We start from the raw sequence: 10,186 nt of genomic DNA on the forward strand, positions 1-10,186 counted from the left end.
TTTTTCAGGAGACTTCAGTTAATTTTAAACCCATGGGCATTGGTATAGCTTATGTGGCCTTTTGAATGAAGTAAGTTAGTATGGTTAGCATCACAGAGTAAACTCAAAATGGGATGCTTCAGAATTAAGAAAGTAGGAAAGTATTGTTACCGTATGAGTATGAAGTTGTCTTGTTGGAGGAGAGTAACTGACGTTAACAGCATGAATGTATGTCCTGAGGTGCTGGTGTCGTGCATATTCTTCGCTGCCAGTAATGAGGGAGAAAGGCAGCTGCCAGTGTTGACGACAGAGCCAAAACCAGGTCTGTCATCCTAGTATTTCGTTGGAGTTTCATAGTCTAACCTTAAATGCTAATATAAGAGCTGTTTGAATTAGGAACGTTTTCAAGACAACATTGGTTGCCTCCTTTATTTAAAGAGAACTATAAAATAGAAATTAAAGTAGTTGCAAATAGATTTATGCACTCTGAGATTTTTATTAGCTTGTCTACAAAGGCACTTAGCACAGGAGAAAAAGGTAACTTTTTAAAGCAGTTTTCCTTTCCAAGAAGTGAGATTCCTCTAATGAATCCTTCAGCTGGTGGCGACGCTTCACATTCAGATTCCAGTTCCCTTCGTCAGCCAAAGAGCCACGTGAGTACTCCAGATAATTGATGACTGCGCTGAGCTTTATGTAAAGTTAAAATACCTTTTATTATGTTCTTGGTCAGCAGGACTGAATCCTGCTTGCCTTGTAGGAGTAATTTTATTGATTTTTACACAAAGAAGTGGACATTTGGGTTGGGTAATGTCGCTGGTATTACTCCACTGATACGCTGTGTCCATTCTTGCCATAACGTCCTGCGTTAAGGGCCGCTCTGCGAGTTGGGTGCAGAGTTTTCAGCTGGGATTACTTGAAGTAAACAGGGTATGCTGGTTCTGGAGGGAGGTTTTTGGTGCTCTGTTCTGACAGCATATGAAGGCCAATGACCTAGAAGTGTACAAAATACCATGGAAAGCAGTAATGTGTATTCTGAATTGCAAGCTGAGCAGAATCAGCAAAAGCTGATGGAACAAGTGGAGTCTGTAGACCAGAAAATACCATAGTCATTGACTTGAGGGAGAATAGATCACTACTACAGTTACCATGTCCAGCTCACTTCAGCTGGGTAAATGTCTCTTTGTCCCTTCACAGCTGTCGTCTTTGCGCTCTGATCCCAGTAACACCAGCAAGTTCAGTTTAGGCTGTTTTGCCATTACAGTTGTTTGTGTGTGCTCTCATAGCTGATGCAGGCTCAGAAGATGACTACCTGGGTTTCCTGGGGTTCACAGCTCACTGATTTTAAGGAACCAAACCTCTGTGCCCTCTGAGGTGTCCGAGCAGGCAGCAGGGATGTGTCCTGGTTTCTCTTCTTGTGCACTTTACCTGTTCCAGTAGGTTCATCAACAGGCACTCTGCCTTTTGCAACACGCTTTTGACTTTCTCAGGAGCTGGCTGACCACCATTAACTTCTCCAAACTCCACGGGCTTAGACCAGTACGCAGGTACCCCAGTACAAAACGGGCATCAGGACAGGGTGAAGTCTGCTCACCTCTCCGCTGCTTTGACAAAGGTTTGCAGGATGCGGCCATTGGGTGAACACTGAAAGTCCCGTAAAGAAAGCGAAGTGGAGCTGGGTTGTCCTCTTGAGAAGCTGTAAAACCCAAAGCTCTCACGTACGTGCAGCGCGATCATTCATCGTCTGTTCAGTCGCTAATTTGCAAGGAGGCCAAGGCACGTTGGCTGGGTGTCCTGGCTCCAGCTGTTTGTGCTCTGTCAGCAAGAAGCTGCATCTCATCAGTAACGCAGGAAAAGAAAGGTTAGCCTCCCCTTCTGAGCAAGTCGCTGATGTTTGGTTTAGGTGAGATGAAACCGCTGTGGTTTTCTATCCTCAAATGATGCTTTGCCTCTGATCTCTGAATTTCACCAACACTGCCACAATGGCAATGTTTAAACTGGCTAAAAATGGAAGAGATGAACTAAATACTGAAAAGACCTCCTAGGAGAAGCCTACTTGTACTTGCAGTCACTGAGGGAAAGTGGGAGAGACCGAGTCTCTCTGGCAGGGCTGGTTACAAGGGCTGGCAAGAATACAGTTGTGTTGTACCTCACCAGGATCGTGATCGCTGCTCAAGCAGGAAAATCCAGTGCTATCAGCTCTTCACAGTTTGTAAACGGGTTTTTGTCTTTCCCTTTAAGCTCTGCCAAAGCATGCTCCCTCTGAGAGGCTGTTCAGCATTGCTGAGGCTGTTGAATTTTACAATAGATAAATCAGCTTCTGCCAGGAAATACAGAAAGGCTGGAGTGTGTCTTTATGAAAAAAATTTTCGTCACTTCTGATTGAAGTGCTACTGCTTAATATCAGCAGTTCTTCACTGGATTGCTCACGTTGCCTTAAATATATCAGTGTTTGACTACCTACGGCAAAAACCACTTGTATATACATTTTTTTTCCTACTCTGCTGACATGGATGGTTAATATATGTAAATTGATGTCCCAGACTATATAAAGGCTGTTTTGATCAAGGTCAAAGTAGGAATTTTCTTCTTTACAGAATCCTTTCCGAGTTTGTTATTGCATAGAAGCTTGTTACAGTTCAAGAGCGAATTGCTATTTTAACTCTGTGTTCACAAATTTCCCATTGACTCCAGCCATCAGCTCTCACTTTTGGGATGTATCTCAATGCAATACACTGGACTTGAATTACAAATTTAGTCTGCCTAGGCAGGGCTTAACCTTTCAGCTTAGACTCCCCAGTGTTACTGCAGTACAGGCAAGAATAGAGAGAATCTGAATCTAAGACTGCTTGCAAGGCTCTTAAACTTCTTGCCCACACCAAGATGTGCCTCTAAGCTGGTCATAGAGCTTGGTACGGAGCACAAAGCATATCAAAGTAGTAGAATAAATACTTCTTGTGTAACCTAGGCTGCTAGTGATATCCCAGCTAGTTAAATTAAACCTCTGCAGGATAGACTTAGCTGTCTCCACGTCTGTTAAATGCCTGTCCTCTCTGTGGTGGTGGTGATGAAGGGCGCTTTGCCATCTGCAAAAGGCCTCGCGTACCCTGGGCTCTGCCGGTGGTGGAGTCCAGAGGTTCACCTGCCTGTCTCCATTCACGACCCATCTCCTTCCAGAAACCACGGGGCGTCGGAGGTGAAAGAGCTCAGCCGTACTTGGTCGCCGCTGCCAGTGGAGCAGGAGGTGTGACAAGAAAACGGAAGCTGACATGTTCAGATGAATTATGTCTGAGCATCAGTGCCAGTGGGAAGCACTCGTGCTGTGAGTAGTTGCTGCATGGCACCAGCTCAGGACCAGTAAATCTTCCTTGGGCTGTTGTCCATTTGCTTGTGTAGTCTTAACACAAGCTAGGCTCTGCAGGGTGAATTCCTTGGGCTGAAACTCCTCCGGATCAGTCCCAGTGCAAACCCTCTCTTGCAGTGGTTGTGATGAAGGACGGGGGCAATGTACCAGCTCAGGTGGAAGATGCTACTTTTGGAGCTTGTGGTCAGAGGGACGCTGCTGGTGAAGAGCCTCACTTCTCCTTCCTTCCTCTAGAGGGGATTGTGTTGCTGTGCATGGCTGTTGAAGGAACGTAGCTTAAATGAGGTTTGTATAGCTGGATGCAGGGTTAGAAATGTGTTCCTGCTCGTGTATCTGCTTATCTGCAGCCCCATCCTGTCCTCTGCCTTTGGCTTTGATGCTGCATTAAGCCTACACGATGCGAATTCCTCTCCCTCACCCCCACACACATACTCCTTCGATTTTACTTGCTACCTTACGATTTTGGCTCTCCCTTCTCTCTGGCTGAGTGCACCAAGCTGGATGGAGGCAGTTTAAAACTCAGGCTGTAACAAATACCAGGTTCTAGGCTGTTACGTTAACCCCTGTTATCCTCGCCCTTTGCTGTTAAACCAGTGTAACAGCCCTTTCTTTATGACGAGGAAGAAGCAGACTCATGGTACGGAGCCAGGACAGGGCTGTGCTCTCCATCACTCCTGACACAGGTGTGGCACAGCGCTAGCCAGCAGTCCTCTTTAATGGATCGTGATAGGATTACACTTACCCTGCCAGGAGCCGTTCCTTTGGCTGTGTTCAGTGAAGGCTAATTGTAACGTAATTAGCACGTTCCCATGACAGCATGAGACTGGAGACTTTCCCACCTCTGAAGCTTGGGGGTTTCTTCTCTGGGAGAAATGTGAGTCTAGAATTGGGCACCACATGTACTGTGCGGCATCTGACATGGCCCTGACCCAGGCTAGGGTTTCCAGACCGTGCTGGAGAGCTGTGAGTGCGGCTTTCCACGCTGCTCCTCCCTGGGAGGCTTTTGTGGAGCTGGAGCCGCAGAGGTGCATCTCGCAGAGCCCCAGAGTAGGGACTGGGAAGAATCCATGTCCCCGTCAGTGGTCTGCAACTCCTGAGTTTGATCTTTAAAAAACATGTTGAAGAGCCTCACCCTTAGGGTGAATGGAGGGAGTTAAACTCATCTGGCCTGCTCCGAAGTCTCACACCCAAGCACTGGTATGGGAGCTGAAAGTTAAGGACTACTGAAAGTTTTTAATGTTTCTTCTAATAGCTGTTGAGGAATGGGGAAGTGAAGATGACGCAGGTTCCATGGCTTGTTGCATAAGAGTGTTTCTTTTGCTGTTGTTCTTTGTTCCTTGTTTGCTTTTTTTTCCAATGAAAACTTTTATTAGTTCATTATGAAGGTAAGTGTTTGGTGGTGTTTTCGTTAAAGCTGCAGGTCCTGAAACAATGCAATTGTGGGAGAATTTCATTTTTCAGGGTGTGTGATTTCCCCCCCCCCCCCCCCCCCCCCAAGCTAAAGTTCTATTCTTTGTAGTTTTGGAGAACCATGACTGAGCTGTAATTGTTTAAAATTGTAAGGGAAATAAATATCCCCCAATTTGCTATTTTGAAGCCGGTCAGATTATTTGGACTTATATTTGATTGCTTGGGCTTAGCAGTCCTTCTTTTCTGTAGAAAGAAGCAATATATATTGCTCTAACATCTGAATTTATTTTCTGGAACAAAACGAAGGACACTCAATGACATGAGAGCTCCAGCTTAGATTTATAACTGGCTAATGAGAAATTGCTGAATAACGTGCTCATTTTCTGCCACTAGAAGGTAATAAATCTTCCCAAACTTCTCGGGCTCTAAGGACGGTGCTGTCCAGTCTTGTTATCAGCTTCCAACACAGGAACGAAGGAGTCTCCATGGTGCAACACACTTCCCTGGTGCACAGCAATCTCAAGGCTGGCTTTAATGGCTACGAGACCATTCCCCTGGGTGCTTGTCCTGGTTTCGGCTGGGACAGAGTTAACTTTCTTTTTAGTAGCTGGTACAGTGCTGTGTTTTGGATTTGGTGTGGCAATGATGTTGATAACACTCTGATGTTTTAGTTGTTGCTAAGTAGCGCTTATCTTAAGCCAAGGACTTTTCAGTTTCCCATGCTCTGCCAGCAAGCAGGTGAGCAAGAAGCTGGGAGGGAGCAGAGCCGGGGCAGCTGACTCGAACTAGCCAAAGGGGTATTCCATACCATGGAACGTCATGCCCAGTATATAAACTGGGAGGAGTTGGCCGGGCGGCGCGGATCGCGGTTCGGGAACTAACTGGGCATCGGTCAGTGGGTGGTGAGCAATTGCATTGTGCATCACTGTTTCCCCCCCCCCCCCCCTTTTTTTGTTGCATTCCTTTTCATTACTATTATTATTATATTTCATTATTACTATTGTTAGTATTATATTTTACTTTAGTTATTAAACTGTTCTTATCTCAACCCACGAGTTTTACTTTTTTTTTTCCTTTGCTTTCCTCCTCCTCACCCCACTGGGAGGGGGAGGGGGAAACGGCTGCATGGTGCTGAGTTGCTGACTGGGGTTAAACCACCACAGTGCTGATGAGAGATCTCCACGCAGGATGCCCCCCGTATTGCTGACCTGCTATTTGAGCTGTTTTTCTATTGAGGCGTTTGCTGTGAGGTGACCTCCAGAATTTGTTGTGGCACTGACATCAATGACTTCAGCAGCAAATAGCCTCAGGAGTGGATTGCGAGCTTTACAGCCCAATATAAACTTCTTTTCTGAAAGCAGCAGGGAGAGCCTGGCTCCCAGACAATGCTCTGCTCTCTGCTGCCCGGCCCAGCTGGCCGGGCTCCAGCCCAGGTGAACACACCTTGCTGCGGACAAGGAGTTTTCCCCCGGGAAAATGGTCTCTGACAAGAACAGCTCACTGTCAGCTGGCGTGGGGAGCTCTTTCTCGCTCAGAGGAAACACAGGCCCTGAAAAAATCAGGGATTTTATTGTGCTGATGTTGGCCGTGAACTCTTTTTTTTTTTTTTTTTTTTTTTTTTTTTTTCCTTCCCCTAAGCTGAATCAAAATCCGTGTGTGGGGTGAGAAGCGATGGCTGATTGCCAGCTGCAGACTGCTGGCATCGTATGTGCCAGCTCGGAGCAGGAAAAAATCTGAATCTCAGTCTGCTGCCAGGCTCTCCTGCTCTGCCAGCTTGAAAGGCAGAGCCTGAGCTGCCATGGGGAGGACAAAATTTAGGCAAAGGACTAAGGCAGACTTTGCAGTCATTGACAAGGATGACTGCGACAGCTCGTGGTGTGCTCTGTGCTCACTCCTGACTTGCTGCTGCAGAAAAGGAGTGCTTTACAAATAGTTTTTTATCTTTTCACAACTTGTGCATTTATAATTTAAAACCAAACTCATCTAATTGCCTCCTGTGTTTTCCTCAGCCCTGCTTGGGAAAAAGAAGGGAAAAAAAAAAATTAGAAAAAATCAATGGGTGCCAAACCTTCTATTTGACGTTGTAACAAAGTTGGGAGCTGAAAACCAAGATACCTGGCTGTACCCAGAGGATCCTCTCTCTTTTCTGAACACTTAATGAGTCAAACTACTTACTAATCTATTGAAACAGAAAAATTCAGACGCTACAGTTCCTCTGGAGAGGAGACCTAGATGAAGTGACTCTGCGGTGCTGTATGCATATTCATTGTAGCCTTGGACTCCAAAGCCGTACTATGAATAGCACTTTTCATCTGTAGATCCAGCTGATAACTAATTACATCTAATGAATCCCTGCATGTATGGGGAGGGGGGAGACATATCTAGGGATTGTTCTTCCCAGCCCTGAAACGCTGTCACCTCCAGGATGGAGTTAACAGCAACTTGCTCGGTGTGTATTCCCTTCAGTGACACAAACTGCTTTGGGGGGAAAGGTGTCAAATCTGCAAAGGGCACTCCTGAGGTTAAATAAGAACTCGGTGCTGTGAGCGTGGGGCACGCCTGGCTTTGGTTTAACATTCCTTTTCTCCTGAATTGATGAGATGCTCTTCCCCCTAAATGCCAGCATAAAAACCCCAGGGTTGTGACATTCAGGCTGCTGTGCTGATGGAGAGCAAAAGTTCCTCCAGGCCTGGATCCTTGCTCTGATGTGGACCAGCAGCAGATGCCAGGGAAAGAGGATAAGAAACAGTGAGTAACCTCTCCACTAACATATTCTTGCAGCTTCCAGCAATGAAGACAGAAGTAAGCATCTGGATTGCCATGTTCAATACCAAGACCTGTGCTGCATAAATTTACCTAATCCCTTTTTTAATCAATTTAGATTTTGAGGCTTAATATCCAGTGGTGATAAATTGCACAATTTAATTTTATGCTGGTGAAGGGGAAAAAAAAAATCCTATAGTTTGTCTCAAGCCTGCTGACTCATTTCATGAGCTTGGCCCTGGTCCTTGTTGGGAGAACAACTACCCCATAGTCACCTTCTCTGTAACAGTTGTACTTTTACAGTGGTCCTCTGTCCTCTCATGAGAAGTTTTAGTCCATCTAGCTGCCTGTCATCCCTATGGGCAGCTTTCCGAGCACGGCTCCCCCATCCTCGGCAGACGTGGATGTCGCCAGCTGCTCTGCCCTCCCTCTGCTCTCTTGACCAAATACTCTCAGGGCTTGGGAAGGTGAGATAATAGAGATAATACATTTTTAGCAGCTTCTCTTCCTTGTTTTTGTGGCTTAAGTAGAAGCATTAATGTCTAAAGGGTACTTTTTACAAGGTTATTTATGGAAGCAATAAGCTTTTTTCCTCCTGTGTTTTTCATGAAAGAAGCTGGCAAGAGCTGAAATCCTTTACCTTGTTACTATAACAGCAAAATATTCACTCTCAGGCTTGGAGCTTCACTTGAAATAGTCTCTCTCTCTCTTTTTTTCCTTTTTTTTTTTTTTTAGGAAGGCATTTAATATCCAATGAATAAAACAGCAGCAGTTTCTCCTTAGTTGAAGTGAAGAATACCTCACCGAGACAGAAAGCAAAGGGGGAACCCCAGGTCTCTTCTGCACCTCCACAGTGAGAGGACATGGTCATGGGATCGGCCAGAGCAGCAGGCGAGTCCTCTCAACCCGTTATGCTGGTAATGAGGTGACATTAACCTTAGAGCATTCTGCTTTTAGCCCTGTGCTATTACTTCTAGCATTGAAAGCAGCCCTGCGCGCTCAGTGGGTGCAGGAAAGCACCTGCCTACAGGTGCTGTTGTTTGGCAAACTCCAAACTAGCCACGGGCTAGGAGAAAGGACAGGGTCTGTGGTGGCTCTGCAGGTTGGATGGCCTGGGGAATGATGGATGAGAGTCAGACTTCAGCTTTGAGGATGAACACAGGGCCCTGCTGTGTGCAGGTAGGGTGCGGGAGCCGGCTGCCTGTGCTGTGATGGGGGGAGCGATGGGATGGGCAGGTTTGGGGGAGCGATGGGATGGGCAGGTTTGGGGGAGCTCCCCCCACGGCACACATTCACATTAGGAATGAAGGATGCTGCAGCGGTGGACAGGGACAAGCCCTGCCTGCCCCGGGAGCTCCTTAAAGGCCCTTTTGCTGAGACTGGCACAGACACACCAGCATCAGCGACGTCGGAGCGGACTCCAGGAGACGTTCTGAGAGCTGGCCCAGGGCTGCCGTCTGAGCCTGCCTGTGCGCACAAGGGGAGCCTGTTTTCCTGCATTTATGGCATGGTGTGATCAGCAGGACATGGGAGAGAGTATGCTCCAGGAGAGCCTGGATAGAAGGAGCCTTGTTGGCGCAGCCCATCGCTGCTGCTCTCCACGCAGCCGGGCTGCAGTGGCTGTTTGACTTGGACAGGAGCACTGAGACTGAGATTTATTCAGCCCCACTAGCTACACCTCTGCTGCTCCTTCATCAGCAGAGAGCCAGCGGTGATGCTGGCTAGAGGAAGACCAGCGTACCTTCAGCTACAGCGGTGCCTTTACCGTGTCACCCGTTCCTTCTTGCTCTGCCCCCTTCTCTGCATGTGCAGAAACATTTTCTCCCACTTTCTCTCCCTCTGCTCAGACTATGCTTTGTCCTTGGCTATCTGGAGATGGGCAATGCCCACCCTGAATGCTTGCACAGGAGTACTGACGTCTCTCATGGTGTCAGGTGCCTGTCCCATCCGGGTGGGCAACGGTACCCTCTGTGGGATGGCCTGTGCTCGCATCCTGATCAACAGAAACGATATGGACGTGGTGGGACAACTCGTGCAAATTGGTGAAAGCCTGATGTAGGGCTCTGTTACGGGGCAGAAAACCTAGAGGGCATCAGATGAAGTCAACCAAGTTCGCAGCCATCCAAGCAGGGAGAAGGTGGCTGCCAGACGGGAGATCAACAGCACCGACAGCCCTCAGCAAAGCGATTCTGTAAACTGCACCCCGAGGAACAAGCTGCATGGTGTGTACTTAGCCCTTGTAAAGATGTGCTTTGGCACCTGCAGAAGAGCAGATGCAAGAGCTGGGTCTCTCCTGGGATGATATGAAAATCCCCTCCTGACTTGGCAATAATTAGCAGTATTTGTCATTGACCGTATCAACAGCTGGGCGTTACTGGGCTCTGCACCCCAGCCTGGACTCTGAAGAGCTTGCAAGGCTTCTGCTTTCCCCTCTGAAATGTTTCAGCATCCCCCTCTTAGGAGTCCAGGAGCCCAGCTGTCACCATCTAAAATCTCACTTCTTAGGACTTGGTGACAAAAGCGTTTCAATGATTTGCTTTTGGGAGAGAGGTCACAAACGGTAAGGAGGACACTGGAGGCACAGACAGCCCAGGGCCAGCTTAGCCAGGACGGCAGGCAGTCTGTAAAAGCTGGTCCTCCTCCTTTCGCCTGCCGTCCTACAACCACAGGCAG

Source organism: Gymnogyps californianus, chromosome 17 (genome assembly GCF_018139145.2).
Source record: "Gymnogyps californianus isolate 813 chromosome 17, ASM1813914v2, whole genome shotgun sequence".
Lineage (NCBI taxonomy): Eukaryota > Metazoa > Chordata > Aves > Accipitriformes > Cathartidae > Gymnogyps > Gymnogyps californianus.